Genomic DNA, 19,235 nt, shown 5'->3' on the forward strand with positions numbered 1-19,235 from the left:
GCTTCTAGTCTTAAGCTCCTAGAAATTCCATCCGGCCCTCCACCGTTCATTGAAACAAACACTGCCTATTTTGTTATTTGCACTCCTGCCATCTCTCCACTGAAAGAAAAGGGTAGATTGTCTGCTGCAGGAGACACCTGGAAGGTGCACAAAGGCCAGAATTCAAAGGAGCTTCTAGTGTATTCAACAAGCAATTACTTCTGCTTCTGATGGGAGACTGTCAGCTTCAAACAGGAGGCATTCTTTGCAAAGATTAGTCCAAATTACATTTTATTACATTGGCCTGCTTGGCTGGCCTAAACTTCATCTCGTTCTTATTCTAATGGAATTCAATCAAGGGTATTAATATATTGTTTATGACATGTTTGGAGTTCTTGTGTTATCAGCATACATTCATGAGAGGAGCTTCAAACAGTATCAGATAACAGTGAGCTGGATGTTGGATGTTGTACAACACAGGGGATTTTATCATCTTGTTGAACCAGTGGCAGTGATTAAATTAAACTGTCTGAACAAAGCTTTTGCATGTCAGGCTGTTGAATGGCAAAATGAAAGAGTGACACACTTCAAAGATCAAGGAGAGAGCGAGCTGGAAAAACCATACTTACGTAACTTATTTAATATATTGAATAACTGAGCCATTGGCTCCCTGGGCTTTTACCAGTAAATAATCATAACAAAACATACTATGCTTTCTAACATTAATTCACTGCATGTGAATTCCAAGGTACATAAGAGGTTCTCATGTTGTTACTTCTCATCTCAGTGAGCCCCACACTGAATCTTACTAGGTTTTTTTCTCTGCCATACTTTTGAAAAAGTTCCAGAAAAATCTGATTTATACCAGTTTTCCATACAAGCCCAAAGGCACAAGTCTTATGTCCTTTCTAAAATGAGCAATACCAACACATATAATTTGAGACTCAAGTAGGCTAGGTTTTGGGGATAAAAGGTATTCATAAAAGCAAGGCTTAAAATATCCAGACACCAAATCCTTGAAATGCAAGGTGGTTAGTAACTTAATAATCTGAAAAAACACCCACAAAACCGAACCCACAACCAAAAAAAACAAGCCAAGAAAAGCAAAACTCACCAAAAAACCCCAAACAAAATCCAAACTAAACCCAAAACCATCCGACTAAAACACAAAAACATACACACACACACACAAGAGATGAATAAAAGGTGTTAATATGGAAAGGTTGTTTGAAAGAAGAGAATAAATTAATGACTTACATGAGATACTCCCAGTTTGCCTGGTTTCTGGAAACAACTACTTCAGGCAAATTTCACTTGGATACATGAGAGCTTTTAAAGCATACCACATGACTTACAGTATAGCATAGAACTTGCTGATATTTTTGATATGAACTCAGATATCTTTCTTCTACTAAATCTTACATAAACAAATACCTCTACCACTTCATCTATTACACTGTAATCTCCATAACAAATGGCTTGTTTCTAAAATCCCAAGTAAGAGGGTCTAGGTACAAAACAAACAAGCTGAATCAAAAAGGTTTAGATGAATCTTCATTGAGGATGGATTATTGGGTAGATACTAATTATTTTCATATTCATTTAGTAGCTAAAGTCAAATTTTAGGAAACACATGAATTATTTTCTTTCATTTTATGCAGAACCCAGAAAAGGTCTTGACTTTGTTCAGGGCATTAATATAATATGAATTATCACTTCTTATCAATAATAATTTCATCCCATTACTTTACTTTACACATTTAAACAAGCTTTAGTATGCTTTCTGCATAAATAAATAAATTTCCTTTATTTATACAGCAAGATTAATTTGTTTTCATGTGCAAGAATGAAAGCGTCCTTATTTTTATCAGAGCTACGACTTAAAAAACATTCTCTTCAAAACTTGTAGTGTTTTTGTTTGATAGTAATATTCTTCCCTCTTGTAGAGTCATAGTGCAATGACATCCATTAACATTCAAAACTAGAGAATGCTTTCAAATTCAAATCCACTTGAGATGGTACAGTAGCAGAAATGGAGCCTGAGGGAAAAAATGTTGAGAATAAACAGAGGACCAACACATTAGAATATTCCACTGTGTATATCGGGTTTTATAATTGGTGGTACATATGTGTGCATACATATTTGTATTTCATTGCAGCTCAATGAATAAATCAAGATTTAATATTTATGGCAAACAGGCTGAATGTTAGATGTTTCGGTGCACTACAGTCTTTATGCAGTAGTACAAACATATCTAATTATCGGGTGCATATTTAAGCATATATATGTGTGTGCTTACTTAAGAAAAAAATACATGCTAATTTTCCAAAGATGCTTGTTTATGCTAGACATTTCAGGAATTTCAGTCTATGATTTACTATATATACAGTTCTTGCTGTTTTGATCTTCTGTTGTCATCATTAAATGGCACTTCATATGAGAAAATTTAATAGTCAGCTAACAGGAAGTGTTGTACTTGCTTAGAAAACGCATTTGCTTAATTTTCTTTGCAAAGAAAGTAAGTAATAGATATTCAGTACTTAAGAGGCACGGGCAATCAAACAAAAGTAACATAACCATTCTACTAAATAACAAGTCACTTTTTACTATGTTTTCTAAGCTATATTCCAATTTCATTTTTCAAATAATTACGCCTAAAATAAATATGAAAATACTGACTTTAGCATTACGCAAGGTTTTAAAGTTTGCTGAGATGAACAGCACCGTAATTGAAGGAATTCAGGAAGAGCTTCTTTTTAATTTTAGTTCCACTACTAGGGAAGGCCAAAAAAGGGTCTCGTTATTCATGCGCATATTCATGTAAGACAAGGAGAATGTGACCCAGGTTGTATACCAAGTTACTATACAATACCTCTGTGTTGCAGGTTTTTATACGATTTATAGACTAGAATGAGAAAAGCATAGTACTAGGTGCACAATACTGGGTGCTATGTGCACAGGTAACACATCTTTTTTTATTATCGTGTATAAGCACGTGTGTATATTCACTGTGCTTTGGAGTTTTATTCTTTTGCTTTCCTAATAGAGGAGTAATTCACTAGTAAGCAGGGAAAAAACATTGAATAGCCATCAGATTATAAAAAACTAGCTGAGAATTTGCTCTGGTGTCTTTCAGTTACTATGTGATTTACTGACACTTTCCAAATCAGATAACTTTCAGACATTTCCAATATAAAGTTCTCAGCTCACGAACATTTATACAAACAACCAATTCCACTGCACTCAGCAAAAATGCTACATGAATAATGGTAGTTGTGTCTCTGAGAATGGAATTCATCTGATCAATAATAAAAGGCTGTGTCTAATTTAATCTAGATAATTAGCAGATTAATATAATTCAATTTATCCATAACAGTAGTCTGAAACAAGTTGGACTGTGCCCCGAAATTGTATCTCTCCACCAAAAAACAAACATGCCTAAGGCAACTAGCTCAGTAGCAGACCTCATTATGGCAAATGTGAAGTTAGACAAAGTGAATCTTCAAGCTCAGTATCTGCAATGTCAGGTTCTAACATGAGGGAAACAGATCTCCATCCCAAACTATTCAAGTGCATGAGAATTATTCTGTAACTCATAAGGGGAATGTTACTATATTCAAGACAGAACTGTAATCAAGAGCAGGAAGATGAACATTTTCATGGGTTATATAGGCATGAAAGACTCTACTAACTCTTTGAGCTAGTGTTACTTATCAGCCTTTCTTAAATAGGTTCACTTCAAATAATAGTTGTTTATTGATTATACTTACACGAGTGAAACTCATATAGTTTTCCGGTAGTTAGAAACAATGTTGTTCTTCAGTGGTATTATTCACCATGGAAAAGTTGCAGTTTCAGGGAAAATGACCTTTGGGCTTCATTCCACATATTGCTAAAGACATCCAAACTCTGGATACAGTCTAGGGGAAGCTACTTGGGAATTCCTTTCCTTACCATGCTATTCCATCTGAATTCATGAAGATGCAGACTTCAGTAGTTCCACAGGCCATATTGAAAGTGGAAACAACTAACAGAGGAGTCCTGTTTGTCTAGTAAAACTCTCATTTAGAAGACCACTTTACAACATGACTTTCCACAGCTAGAGGACACATTATTTCAACTAGACTGCCTGAGGAGTTAATTTCCCTTCCTAATATCTAAAACATATTAATTATTCTTAAACATGTCTATTAGAAGCATTAGCACATCAATATAAAGCAAAGAAAAAGGTAATTTAAAGTGTGCAAAAGGAGCGAGCCAATATTTTACTGCCTAAACTATATGCTTGCATTAATACTTGTGGTCGGAATCCATCATCATGCATCAATGCATGCCAGGTCATATAGGAAGGAAGCACTACTCTAACTGGCAGCCATAGCATGGATCAAAAGACCAGAGTGATATGCTAATTTGGTGTAAGACGAATAAGCATGTCAGCTGCAGCATTTTATGTAAAACAGAACTTGTGAAGTTTTACAATCAGGTAGACACCAGAAAGGAATTACAATAATCCACCTTGGAGGTGACAGAAGTACTATATGGATTAGCATTTCAGCTGTGGCCTAAGAAAATATTATCCTCAACCCAGCAACAGCAAGCACATAAATGAGTAAAAAGTATAGTGAGGGTGGCATGTAAACGACCACTGAAGAACAGAAAGAGTAAGATGACTATGATTATCTCTGGCAAGAGACACAGGGAAAAATGCAGTTACAGTGAAATAACAACATGACGAATCCATTTAAGTACTTATAACGTGGCTTTTATCTCCATAGTATCTGAAACACCTTTGTCCCTTTATCTGAAGGCCCTTATTCATCAATGCATTTTAACTGGCAATTTCAGATACATCCAGGAGAGCTAGAAAACTCTAGCCAGTGCCTAGTCAGACAGAGGGTGACTCCGACTACTTGAAGCACAAGGCTACAAGAGATGTTAACTCCTGAAACGCTTCTGCATCCCTAAGTAGTTGCTGTGGCCCCAAAAGGAGTTATTCCCCTCACATTTGCTGCTGACTTGAATAATGAGGGACTTCTGCTTTTTGTATATATTTCAGCACTGTGTTCTAATAACAGTCCTTACATCTTTGCATAAAAATTACCATCTACAAAAGGAGATGTAGCAAAATCACTGGTGTATAACATGGTTGCCTGCTTAAAAAAGGAAAGTCACACTGAGAGTGTAGTAAGCTAGTGAACTTACATTTGAAGTGTCTATGAACAAGCTTACAGAAGCAATTAAAATATTTGTTTAACATTCCAACTTAAACATTTGCACTCTAGGAAACACTTGTACAAGTCTGGCAGCATTGGTTAGGCCTCCATCTTCTGAAATGAGAGAAATGGTATTCTGTGTTGCTTAGAGGGCGATTATTCTGGACATGACTTTAAAACCTGAAGCTTATGTTAAATGTATATACTAATGTTCCTGTGTTTCATTTTGTATGAACAAGGATTTTCCGAGTGACAGTGTATCAAACCATATTTCCTCAGAGAATTATGCTGGACATTGTGTGACTCTAATTTAAACCATAATAGGAATATAACATATACAATACAAAGCTTATACATTGTGATAAATATGAATGCAGTTTCTTTTTACTTCAGAGGGATAGGTTACACCTGGACAGGTGTTTTATAGGGATATTCCCCGTGAAACTGATGATTTTTATTCTATTGAATGCCAACAGGCATTTTAATTGAGAAAACATTATTGCATATTCAATGTCAAGTGGTTTAATGGTGTTTAATCAGGTGCTAAATAAGTGTCAAATACTAAGCCACGTATTTCTAATATGTATATTGCAAAATAAAGATTGAGCATGTATGTTTCACATGTACATAAACTGGCATAATTCTTGTACTGAGTAGAAAACAAATGAATAAGTGTGCAGGATCTAAGTGAGTGGAGCTAGATTCACAGCTTTACTAACACAGAAAAATAATTTAACAGGAAATATGCAAGAGAAATTCCACCAAATAGCATGTATAGCTGCAATTGTATTCCATATATTCTTGCAAATTTTATGCCTTATATTAATTTACAAAAATGAGCAGTTTGATAAATCAATGTCATAGCTGCACAAGCTTCAGTACACAGCCGCATACTTTTACTGCCACTTTCTTTGTCAGTCCTCTGTCTTCTCTGTATGTCAGATTTGAAATTGGCTTCTGAACTTTTTCAGACCTTCATCTGAAGCTGCATTACATTAAAATAACTTTATTATTGTCCCTTTTTCTGTTTGACTTTGATAATGAAGCCTTACAAATGTCGCTGCCTTTCTGTCTGAGCAGCAAATAACACCAAACAAAGGTTTCCCTTCGTATTTACATCCTCTGGGGAGATTTAAATGTTGCTAGTTTGTGTAGGAGCTCCTTAAATTTTACACCCTCCAAAGAATGATTTTTACTTTCCCAAAACATTTTTGGCCATTGAAGAATGTCATAGTCCTGGCCAACACATAGGTTGCCTGGTTGTTCTGAGTTTTGCAGTCTGAGCGTGTGTGTAGCTTGTTCATAGGTAAAACTCTTGGACTACTACAATGCCTGTGAGAAAATATTTAGTTTGCTATAGATTTGGGCCATGCTACCATAAGGGAAAAATAAACAACAACTAAGTATATCTTCCAAGGCCTTTTTTTATAGTCTCCTCTAGACAAAAGAATCAGTAAGACACTTACAACAGTGCCATCTGGTGACTCCCATACAATGAGTCCTAACAGAATTCTTTTTCAACAGTGGCAAGTTTGTAGCACAAATACTACCCACAATAATTAGCAATGTCTTAATTCTCATTTTAACCAGTACACAAAGAAATTGATTTCCATACTTGGATACTGTCTGGGGTCAGGGAAGTGCTCTGATTACTTTTGAGATGGCGTGCAGCCAAAAGAATAAGACATAAACATTATGCAAAACAAAAGTATTAAAATATTATACATTATATTAATATACTCATACTTGAAACTAAAAAGGAGATAGTTGTGTGCAGCTAAGGAAAACAGTGGGATGAAGGAAATCTTAGGCAAAAAATCTTTAATGATGTATTTTTAAGACTGGAGGAATAAGATAAATCTTGAATTAGTACTAATTCAGTACCAGTCTTTTGAAAGGGCAACTCTGATGACCCAGGTAACTTAATGCCAGCAAGCATCACCAAAAAACCCCAAACCAAACAAAAAGAAAAAACCCACATGGAATATTAATGGAAAATATTATAACCTGATGTGGGATTCAAGTACTTCAAAAATTAAAGCAATTAATGGGATTAATGATGGTCAAGATGGCTTTGCAGAAAATAGGCCTTGTTAAAATTCAATTTCTAAAAGCATAGACATTGTTGAGACTTGATTTAGATAAGTCAGAACATATACGTAAGCACACATTATGATCATATTATATAAGGCAAGAGCACACACAGGCAGGAGCACCCATCCTGATTTTAGCAGGGTGCTGCAAGATTCAGTAGCTGAGCTGATATTTTGTCATTGATAACCTGGAATTAAATTTAAAAAATGTTACTGATACGGTTTGTAGATCACACAAGAGTTGGCACAACAGTAATGACAAGACAGGCAGAAAGGGAGAACTGTTCAGTAAGGTGAATGAATTCAAATAAAATCCATTTTAACACAGTCATGGGAAAAACTAAGCAATTGGGAACAATCTGAACCTTCCTTGAAAAGCAGAGGAAATCCCCCCACCCCCTGCTGTGAAGAACAGTGGTGAACTAGTAACAACAGATGAGGAGAAGGCTGAGATTCTCAACAACATTTTTGCCTCAGTCTTCACCATCAACCCCTCTCCTCATGGTTCTCATGTTGATGGCCCACAAGATGGAGACCAGGAAGACAAAGTCCCTCCCACTGTAATCAAAGACAAGGTTCACAACCGTCTGAGGAATCTGAAGATATACAAGTCCATGGGACCTGATGACATACATCCCAGAGTCCTGAGGGAATTAGCTGATGTAGTTGCCAAGCCACTCTCCATGATATTTGAAAAGTCCTGGCAGCCAGGTGAAGTCCCTGGTGACTGGAAGAAAGGAAACATTACACCCACTTTTTAAAAGAGTAGAAAGGAGGACCCTAAGAACTACCGACCTGTCAGCCTCACCTCCATACCTGGGAAGATCATGGAACACCTCCTCCTAGATGACATGCTAAGGCACATGGGGGACAGGAAGGTGATTCAAGATGGCTAGCATGGCTTTACTAGGGGCAGGTCCTGCCAGACTAACCTTATGGCTTTCTATGATCAAGTGGCTACGTCAGAGGACAAGGTACAACCTATGGAGGGAAGGGAAGGGAAGGGAAGGGAAGGGAAGGGAAGGGAAGGGAAGGGAAGGGAAGGGAAGGGAAGGGAAGGGAAGGGAAGGGAAGGGGAAGGGAAGGGAAGGGAAGGGAAGGGAAGGGAAGGGAAGGGAAGGGAAGGGAAGGGAAGGGAAGGGAAGGGAAGGGAAGGGAAGGGAAGGGAAGGGAAGGGAAGGGAAGGGAAGGGAAGGGAAGGGAAGGGAAGGGAAGGGAAGGGAAGGGAAGGGAAGGGAAGGGAAGGGAAGGGAAGGGAAGGGAAGGGAAGGGAAGGGAAGGGAAGGGAAGGGAAGGGAAGGGAAGGGAAGGGAAGGGAAGGGAAGGGAAGGGAAGGGAAGGGAAGGGAAGGGAAGGGAAGGGAAGGGAAGGGAAGGGAAGGGAAGGGAAGGGAAGGGAAGGGAAGGGAAGGGAAGGGAAGGGAAGGGAAGGGAAGGGAAGGGAAGGGAAGGGAAGGGAAGGGAAGGGAAGAGAAGAGAAGAGAAGAGAAGAGAAGAGAAGAGAAGAGAAGAGAAGAGAAGAGAAGAGAAGAGAAGAGAAGAGAAGAGAAGAGAAGAGAAGAGAAGAGAAGAGAAGAGAAGAGAAGAGAAGAGAAGAGAAGAGAAGAGAAGAGAAGAGAAGAGAAGAGAAGAGAAGAGAAGAGAAGAGAAGAGAAGAGAAGAGAAGAGAAGAGAAGAGAAGAGAAGAGAAGAGAAGAGAAGTAACCAGGTTGGAAAAGATCTTCAAGATCATCAAGTCCAACCTATCACTCAACACCATCTAAAGTGGTGCCTCCACCAAGTGCCTCATCCAGTCTCCTCTTAAACACCTCCAGTGATTCTGTCTCCACCACCTCCCTGGGCAGCCCATCCCAATGGCCAATCACTTTTTCTATGAAGAACTTCTTCCTAACATCCAGCCTAAACCTCCCCTGGTGCAGCTTGAGACTGTGTCCTCTTGTTGTTGGTTGCCTGGGAGAAGAGACCAATCCCCACCTGCCTAGAACCTCCCTTCAGGTAGTTCTAGAGAGCAATAAGGTCTCCTCTGAGCCTTCTCTTCTCCAGGCTAAGCAACCCCAGGCTCCTCTGCATGGCCTTTGCCATGGTCCCCCACAACATCCTACTTCCCAAGTTGGAGAGATGTGGATTTGATGGGTGGACTGTTCAGTGGATAAGGAATGGCTGCATGGTCACATCCAGAGGGTAGTGCTCAATGGCTTGAAGTTCAGATGGAGAACAGTGACAAGTGGTCTCCCTCAGGGGTCTGTACTGGGACCAGTATTGTTTATTATTTTTACCAATGATATAGACAGTAGGATAGAGTACACCATCAGTAAGTGCAGATGACACCAAGCTGAGTGATGCTCTCCATATGCCAGAAGGATGGGATGTCATCCAGAGGGACCTGGACAAGCTGGATAGGTGGGCACAGGTGAACATCAGGCGGTTCAACAAGAGCAAGTGCAGGGTTCTGCACCTGTGCCAGAACAAATCAGACTGGGACAGGAAGTGACAGAAAACAGCTCTGCAGAAAAAGGACTGGGGGTGCTGATGGATGAGAAGGTGGACATGAGCAGGCAGTGTCTGCATGCAGCCCAGAAGGCAAATCACATCCCAGGCTGCATCAAAAGAAGTATTGCCAGAAGATCTAGAAGGGTGATTCTGCAACTTTGCTCTGGTGAGACCTCATCTGGAGTGCTGCATCCAGCCTGGTGCCCTCAGTACAGGAAGGACATGGACCTGATGGAGTGGGTCCAGAGGAGGGCCACAAAAATTATTAGGGGGCTGGAACACCTCTCCTATAAGGACAGGCTGAGGGAGCTGAGGTTGTTCAGTCTGGAGAAGAGGAGGCTCTCCAGGGAAAATTAATAATGACCTTCCAGTACCTGAAGGGGGCCTACAAGAATGATGGTGAGAGACTATTTGCAAAAGCCTGGAGTGATAGGATGAGGGGGAATGGCTTCAAACTACAGAATTTAGATTGGATTTAGATTGGATGTTAGGAACAGGTTCTTTAGTGTGAGGGTAGTGGAATACTGGAACTGGTTGCCTGGGGAGGTGGTTGGGACCCCATCCCTGGAGCTATTCAAGGTGAGGCTTGACAGGGCTCTGTGCAACCTGATCTAGCTGAGGTGGGTGTTGGACTAGATGACCATTGGAGGTCCCTTACAACTCAGACCATTCCATGATTCTATGATTCTATGTTCTGCAAAACAGTAACTCCAGAAAGGAATTAAGAGATTACTGAGGAACGTAGTGCAAAGGGAATTGTGAGTGTGACACTGGAGCAAAACAGTGAATAGGGTAGACCAGTCACAGCTGAGATTGCTATCAGAGAGAAGGGAAGGGGAAAAACCACCACAGGCTGCAATAAAGACCAGCAGGAGCACTGGAGAAAACCAGAAAAAATGCTTTACACAAAGGAAAATCCTTTCAGTTTATCAAAAAGAAGATAGACTAGTGACTTGATTATAATAACTCCCTCAGGAGAAAATCCCACAGACTAAAGGGTTGTTGAGTTAAGAAGGAATAAGCATAACAAGCAGCTGTGCACTGAGCTCAAGCCAGATAAATTAAAACAAGAAAGAAAGCACACAAAGTTTAACAGTGGAGATGATTAACTATGGAACAAACCAACAAAGGAAGTGGTGGGTACACTATATCTATTAATGTCTTCAGCTCAAGAATAAATGTCTTTTTGGATATGTTTTATCTAAACATAAGCTATTGAACTCAACAGAGAGGCTGTTGGGTGAAATTCAAAGGCTTGTGAAATACAGGAAGTCAGAGTAGATGATCTAATGGGAATATTTGCAAAGACTAATCTTAGCCTCAGGATACTACTCTCCTTGGGTTACCTCTTCAGTCAGAGGAGAGTTTCCTTTAGAGAGCAATTCAGAGACGAAGAATAACTTCAGTGCTCCGAATTGCCCCTCTCCACTGAGAGCTTGCCTCTCTCCACTGACTGCAGAGAAAAACAGTTGTTTAAGGATGGCTGAAATAATCTGTTTTATTTTTTCTTTTGCTATGATACCGTCACCCTAAAGAATAAAATTACAATATTATTAAATATTTAGGGAAGGACTTAGTGTGTGAACTGTGGGGAGGACTGGGACAGGGGTGGGGATTATAACCCTTGATAACCTAATCTAATTATGGTGGGAGCTACAGGTTGTCCATGAGTCCCCACAAGTCCATGGGACCAGATGGGATTCATCCTAGGGTGCTGAGAGAGCTGGCAGATGAGCTGGCCAAGCCACTCTCCATCATTTTCCAGCAGTCCTGGCTCACTGGCGAGGTCCCAGAGGACTGGAAACTGGCCAACGTGGTGCCCATCCATAAGAAGGGCCAGTTGGATGAGCCAGGGAATTACAGGCCTGTCAGCCTGACCTCAGTGCCAGGCAAGATCATGGAACAGGTCATCCTGAGTGCACAACACTTACAGGATGGCCAAGGATCAGGCCCAGCCAGCATAGATTTAGGAAGGGTAGGTCCTGCCTGACCAACCTGATCTCCTTCTATGATCAGGTGACCCGCCTGGTGGATGTGGGGAGGCCTGTTGATGTAGTCTACCTGGACCTCAGCAAGGCCTTTGACACTATCCCCCATAGTAAACTCCTGGCCAAGCTGTCAGCCCATGGCTTGGACGGGAGCACACTGCGATGGGTTAGGAACTGGCTGGAGGCCGAGCCCAGAGAGTGGTGGTGCATGGTGCCACATCCAGCTGGCAGCCAGTCACTAGTGGTGTGCCCCAGGGATCAGTGCTGGGCCCTGTACTCTTTAACATCTTTATTGATGATCTGGATGAGGGCATTGAGTCCATCATCAGTAAATTTGCTGACGACACCAAGCTGGGGGCAAGAGTTGATCTGCTGGAGGGTAGAGAGGCTCTGCAGAGGAACCTCGACAGGCTGGACAGATGGGCAGAGTCCAACGGCATGAAATTTAACACATCCAAGTGCTGGGTTCTGCACATTGGCCACAACAACCCCATGCAGTGCTACAGGCTGGAGTCAGAGTGGCTGGAGAGCAGCCAGGTAGAGAGGGACCTGGGGGTGCTGGTCGATGGTAGGCTGAACATGAGCCTGCAGTGTGCCCAGGCAGCCAAGAGGGCCAATGGCATCCTGGCCTGCATCAAGAACAGTGTGGCCAGCAGGAGCAGGGAGGTCATTCTGCCCCTGCATACTGCACTGGTTAGGCCACACCTCGAGTCCTGTGTCCAGTTCTGGGCCCCTCAGTTTAGGAAGGATGTTGACTTGCTGGAACGAGTCCAGAGAAGAGCAACAAAGTTGGTGAGGGGTTTGGAACACAAGCCCTATGAGGAGAGGCTGAGGGAGCTGGGGTTGCTCAGCCTGGAGAAGAGGAGACTCAGGGGTGACCTTATCACTCTCTACAACTACCTGAAGGGAGGTTGTAGACAGGCGGATGATGGTCTCTTCTCCCAGGCACCCAGTACCAGAACAAGAGGACACAGTCTCAGGCTGCACCAGGGGAGGTTCAGGTTGGATGTTAGGAAGAAGTTCTATACAGAAAGAGTGATTGCACTATGGAATGGGTTGCCCGGGGAGGTGGTGGAGTCGCCGTCATTGAAGGTGTTCAGAAGGAGACTTGATGGGGTGCTTGGTGCCATGGGTTAGCTGTTTGGGTGGGTTGGATTGGTTGATGGGTTGGACGCAATGATCTTGAAGGTCTCTTCCAACCTGGTTTGATTTATTCTAATTTTTTATTCTAAATTATAATATATGGCAAGAAGCCAAATAGTGACATGGCACTCTCCCGCTGAAATACCCTACTTTAGGAAATCTCCATACTTCCTCCACCCTCCTCTCATTTTGAAGACCACAGGCAAGCAACAGATCTGGGAATGTATTTGGTGGAGAGAAATGAGCTCCTACCCAGAGGGCAGGCAGGAGAATTCATCCTGCCTCTGCTTTCTTTTTTTTACTACAAGAAATAGTAAAAATTGTCATAATTCTTACCTGTTTTGCTACATATAATAAATGCAGCTATTTATTTGTTTTGTTTTGTTTTGTTTTAATTTAAACTGTGATGCTGCAAAGGTATTGGTACATCCATTGGTACATACTCACCAGGGAGGCACATCTTCCTATACTGTCATTAGGGTATATGCTGCCTTAACGTGACCTGGACAAGTGTTACAGTTTTAAGGCTGTGCTTGGTTTGTTGGTTTGGTTTGGTCTGTTTTTTTTCCCCAGAGAATTCAAGTCTAGGGATGGACAGCCTTTAGAAGCTGGGCACAGAATAATGCAAGATAAGTTTATCTCAGTCCATTGGACTACTGAATATCTTATATCTTGCAGCACTAGCTTGATTTTTCTCTCTCAACTGCCTCCTGCTTTGCTTCTGGCTGCTCTATTTCTGCTTCTGACCTTGCATGCTGCCTGACTGATCTTCTTGTTTTGAAGTATTGTACAAGGGGGTATTGTGGTGTTGTTAAACTGTGAATATATGTAAGCATATTTTGTATATGTTTATTACCTATTATACTTTTATATTTAGTCTACTTTTGTAAACATAATTTCATTTTACTTCCAAATTCTGAGTAAGTGTGGTAAATTTACTCCAGAGGGTAAATTTGCAATTTGTTTGGGTGCAATCCAAACCTACAACAAGCTTGAGAAATGGGCCCATGTGGAACTCATAAGGTTCAGTAAGTCCAAGTGCAATATCCTGAACCTGGGTTGAGGCAATATCTGACATCAAGGCAGGCTGGGGGATGATGGGATTGAGAGCAGCCCTGCAAAGAAGGACTTAAGGGTACTGGTCTAGAACAGGACCATGAAAACTATCACAGGGAGATACTATAAGAAAGATGGGGACAGTCTTTTCAGCAGGGCCTGTTGCAACAGGATGAAGGGTAATGGTTTTAAACTGAAAGAGGGCAGATTTAGACTAGATACAAGGCAGAAATTTTTTACAATGAGGGCAGTGAAACACTGGAACATGTTTCCCACAGAGGCAGTAGATGCCTCATGCCTGGAGATGTTCGAGGTCAGGTAGGACAGGGCTTTGAGCTACCTGTCTAGTTAAAGATGTCCCTGCTTGCTGCAGGTGGGTTGGACTAGATGACCTTTGGAGGTCCCTTCCAACCCAAACCATTCTGTGATTCTGTCATTCAATGACTCTTACCTCAACTGTCCCTTCTTGTCTTAAATGTTGTAGGTTGCTGATTAGCTGCCTTGTGTGCCTCCCCCATTGAACACAAGCCCTATGAGGAGAGGCTGAGGGAGCTGGGGTTGCTCAGCCTGGAGAAGAGGAGACTCAGGGGTGACCTTATTACTCTCTACAACTACCTGAAGGGAGGTTGTAGACAGGCGGATGATGGTCTCTTCTCCCAGGCAGCCAGTACCAGAACAAGAGGACACAGTCTCAGGCTGTGCCAGGGGAGGTTCAGGTTGGATGCTAGGAAGAAGTTCTAAACAGAAAGAGTGATTGCGCTATGGAATGGGTTGCCTGGGGAGGTGGTGGAGTCACAGTCATTGAAGGTGTTCAGAAGGAGACTTGATGGGGTGCTTGGTGCCATGGGTTAGCTGTTTGGGTGGGTTGGATTGGTTGATGGGTTGGACACGATGATCTTGAAGGTCTCTTCCAACCTGGTTTGGTTTATTCTAATTCTAATAAGTTTATTCTAAAGTATATAAACAACAAAACCTAAAAAGCTAAAATGGTTATCACAGTATCACAGTATAACTAAGGTTGGAAGAGACCTCGAGGATCATCTAGTCCAACCTATCAACACAGACCCCATGACTAGACCATGGCACCAAGTGTCACGTCAAATCTCCTCTTGAACGCCTCCAGGGACGGTGACTCCACCACCTCCCTGGGCAGCACATTCCAATGATGAATGACTCGCTCGGTGAAGAACTTTCTCTTCACCTTGAGTCTAAACCTCCCCTGGTGAAGCTTGAGACTGTGTCCCCTTGTTCTGGTGCTGGTTGCCTGGGAGAAAAGACCAACCCCTTCCTGGCTACAACCACCTCTCAGGTAGTTGTAGAGGGCAATGAGGTCACCCCTGAGCCTCCTCTTCTCCAGAATAAACAATCCCAGCTCCCTCAGCCTCTCCTCATAGGGCTTGTGCTCAAGGCCTCTCACCAGCCTTGTTGCCCTTCTCTGGACACGTTCAAGTGTTTCCATGTCCTTCTTAAACTGAGAGGCCCAGAACTGGACACAGGGCTCGAGGTGTGGCCTAACCAGTGCAGAGTACAGGGGCACAATGACTTCCCTGATCCTGCTGGCCACACTATGCCTAATGCAGGCCAGGATGCCATTGGACCTCTTGGCCACCTGGGCACACTGCTGGCTCATATTCAGGCGGCTGTCGATCAGTACCCCCCCGGTCCCTCTCTGTTTGGGAGCTCTCCAGCCACTCTGATCCCCAAAATAAGCCTACAGCACCCGGTATTCCCAGGCAGTCTCCCATCCAAGTACTAACCGGGCCCAACCCTGCTTAGCTTCCAAGATCGGACGAGATCGGGCGTTCTCAGGGTGGTATGGCCGTAGGCCTGAGTGGGTCCGTTGGTGCAGTTTCTAAGATAGCTTGCCCACATTTTATTGCTCTGAACGAAAGGGGAAAAGATGCCACTACAGATTTGCTATGCTGAAAACTCTCTCTGTTGTGGCTATTTTGCTGCTGGTATAGCCCATCTGAGTAAATGCAAAATATAAAACATGTTGAGTGCTTAAACCTCAGTTCTCTCTTTTGTCAGCCAAAGTCATTAAATCAATAGCACATTTTTTTAAATTCTTCTTTCTAGTTTTTAAAATGTTTTAAAAATAAATCAAAAGGTTAAATTGCACCAATCCTTCATTAAACTGGAAATTGATCCTAAGATACTATTTATTAGAATCCATGCAAACCTATCAGAAGAGTACTTTACAAAGCTGCAAGACTGGTTGAAAATATTTGTCTGCCATCTAGTGGAATATGCAACAGTTTTCAGTACATTTATCCTTCTGGTTTGTGTTTTATGAATATTGGAAGTTTTTGTTTGGTTGGTCCTTTTATTATTATTTTTTATTTTTTTTTTTTTTAATAATGACTGAAATAAGCATGAAAATTATGGAGGATAACAATACCCTCCTTGCAAAAGTGTGAAACAACAAACTTTAATTGCTGCAAAGATGAAACAGTCACACTTGTAGATACAAAGGTTTGTAACACAAAAAGAGTTGTATGTGTGCCCCTGTACTCAGCACTGGTTAGGCCACGCCTTGAGTACTGTGTCCCCTTCTGGGCCCCTCAGTTTAAGAAGGACATTGAGACATGAGAACATGTCCAGAGAAGGGCAACAAGGCTGGTGAGAGGCCTTGAGCACAAGCCCTATGAGGAGAGGCTGAGGGAGCTGGGATTGTTTAGCCTGGAGAAGAGGAGGCTCAGGGGAGATCTTATTGCTCTCTACAACTACCTGAAGGATGGTTGTAGCCAGGAGGGGGTTGGTCTCTTCTCCCAGGCAACCAGCACCAGAACAAGAGGACACAGTCTCAAGCTGTGCCAGGGGAAGTTTAGGCTCGAGGTGAGGAGAAAGTTCTTCACTGAGAGAGTCGTTAGCCATTGGAATGTGGTGCCCAGGGAGGTGGTGGAGTCACCATCCCTGAAGATATTCAAGAGAGGATTGGACGTGGCACTTGGTGCCATGGTTTAGTCATGAGGTCTGTGGTGACAGGTTGGACTTGATGATCTTTGAGGTCTTTTCCAACCTTGGCGATTCTGTGATTCTGTATCAGCTGATTATCAAAGCTGGGACAGAAAAAGATGAGTGTGTTGAAAACAGGGCAAAGTACTGCTCTCTCTTCTGTGTGAGAATTTTTCCTAAATCTAAACTTATAAACAAATGCCAAATGCAACTCAGATATCTAGTAATTGACACAGCACACGACAGCAACAATAAAAAACAGAAGTTCTATTTTAGAGGAATGAAGGATATCCCTATATTGATGTGATATCTCTACACACAAGATTGGCATACGCATGCCAATGATTTAGATACCTACACTGCGCACTATAATATTCTAAAGGTATTTTAGGGATACATAAATAGAGAAGTTTGTGCACCAGGACACAGAACAGATTTGGCTATGCAGAGCATTGTGAGATTCCAATCTCTCTCTTATAAGTGTGCACATATTAGGGCTAAGGGAAATAATTCTATAAAACCTGTTTCTGAGAGAAAAAAAAGTTTCCAAGGAACCACTTTATTGAATACTACCTGATTCTCTTGGGGAAATATTGTAGAAAAGACTGCTGAAATAGTGGAAGACATTGAAGCCTGACCCTGTGTAACGAAAGAATTAAAACTGAGGGTAGAGAGAGGAAAATGGTGAATTGTGGCAGATGTAGTTGGCAGAAAACCCAGCTCACAGAAGACAAATGGGAGTACAAGACGTAGAATGACAAATTATGATAACACCACAATGAGGGAAAATCTTTGGCACTTGAGGAAAAGCATTTTAATTTTTAATTATTTTTTAAAATACCTTTTGAATGAAAATAACCTATTTTAACTAGACTGCCCTGGCACAGGAAAGCTAAAGGACCTGCCCAAACAAAATAATGTCTTTATGTCCTCCATTTCATCACCCACAGCTGATCCATGTCCTATAATTCCTTCATTTCACTGACTTTAACAAAACTTCACAGAGTGCAAGTCACTGCTGAATTTGGCCCAATTCATCTAAAAAGGGAATGGCTGCTGCAAAGTCATCTAACCGGAGCAGACAGTCACTGATCGACATAACTGGCAATTTTATTAGTGATATCGTTCTTCACAGTGAAATGCATAGCCTGACATACTAAGCTAAAAATACAGGCCAAATTACCAGCCTGTGTATTTTTCTGCCTTCTGTGTGAATGCCCCTCACTTGTGCAGTACCCTGGCACAGCTTCAGCATTGCCAAGAGCGGTTAGTAAACAATCCCAGCACCATTTGTTAAAGGGACTGTACCTGTGGGTGGGGAGTAGGGCAGTATGAGGACCTACTAACCCTAGTATTTTTCCTGTATCTTGCATCCATTAAATAGGAAGATTATCTAAATGAAGATTACTTATTGCTGTCCTCAAACATACCAGTTTTGAATCTGGTGCACAAATAAAATAATCAAAGTCAAGCTGGGATGCCCCTCAGCTTCTTCACCCTACCATGGCCTCCTTCCCTGCTCCCAGCTGCTCCCTTGGGCAACCATAGCAAGGCCAAGTACCACCTCTTGCATTCCTATGTTTCCCATTTCCTTCACTGAAAGTTACATTCAATCATTAAACTCCCACTTGCCCTTGCAATGATCACTGAGCTTTCAGAGACTCATTTTCGTGAGCTGGTCTCTCATTACATGTTAAGAATCAGAGGTGAGAAAATAGGAGTATTTGTAAAGTTATAATAAAAGTGCCTAGACTCAATATATTCTAGATTGCTAGGTCAGATAATTAATAGTTGTGGTGCTTGGTTTTTTTACCAGGTAATGTTTATATGTCTCAGAAACCAGGCCTCCATTTATCTTACTGACAGAAACATCACAGATACTCATCCTAAACATTCCTAATTTTCTTCGCATTACTTAGAGCTGTCTTACACTGCCCTTGATGGACTCTGCAGTCAGAAGGACCTGCCTCAGCCGGTATGCCAAACACCTTACAGAGTATTGTAGACTTTTCCCCATAAACTGGATTAAATCATGTCTTTTAGAATTATTCTTAACATCAAGCAGGTTTGCTATTTCGCTAGTATGCTATTACTGAAGTTTGCTTATCTTCAGTCCTTTATTTTTAAGGTATGATTTGTCTAATATCATCTACTGGTTCTGGAATGTTTTCTCTATTAGGTTAAAAAGATGTAGCCATAGGACTTTAGTCTGTGTGCAAGGGCATATTTATTCTGTGTGTAAGGGCATGCCCAAGGAGGTGGTGGAGTCGCCATCATTGGAGGTTTTCAGGAGGAGACTTGATGGGGTGCTTGGT

General features: G+C 41.7%; 1 long non-coding RNA gene and 1 other non-coding gene across 3 annotated transcripts in view; one reads left to right on the forward strand and one right to left on the reverse strand.

Moving 5' to 3' along the window:
* LOC137448306 (uncharacterized) overlaps positions 1 to 19,235 on the forward strand; it is a 565,471-nt gene that overhangs the window by 510,965 nt on the left and 35,271 nt on the right. The gene's annotated exons all lie outside the window — the stretch shown is intronic.
* Positions 15,671 to 15,789, reverse strand: LOC137445180 (5S ribosomal RNA). Its single transcript, XR_010988352.1, has one exon. It is a non-coding gene; the product is annotated as a 5S ribosomal RNA (ribosomal RNA).

Source organism: Melanerpes formicivorus, unplaced genomic scaffold (assembly GCF_026170545.1).
Source record: "Melanerpes formicivorus ecotype bairdi unplaced genomic scaffold, bMelFor1.0.p_v2 SCAF_1, whole genome shotgun sequence".
NCBI lineage: Eukaryota > Metazoa > Chordata > Aves > Piciformes > Picidae > Melanerpes > Melanerpes formicivorus.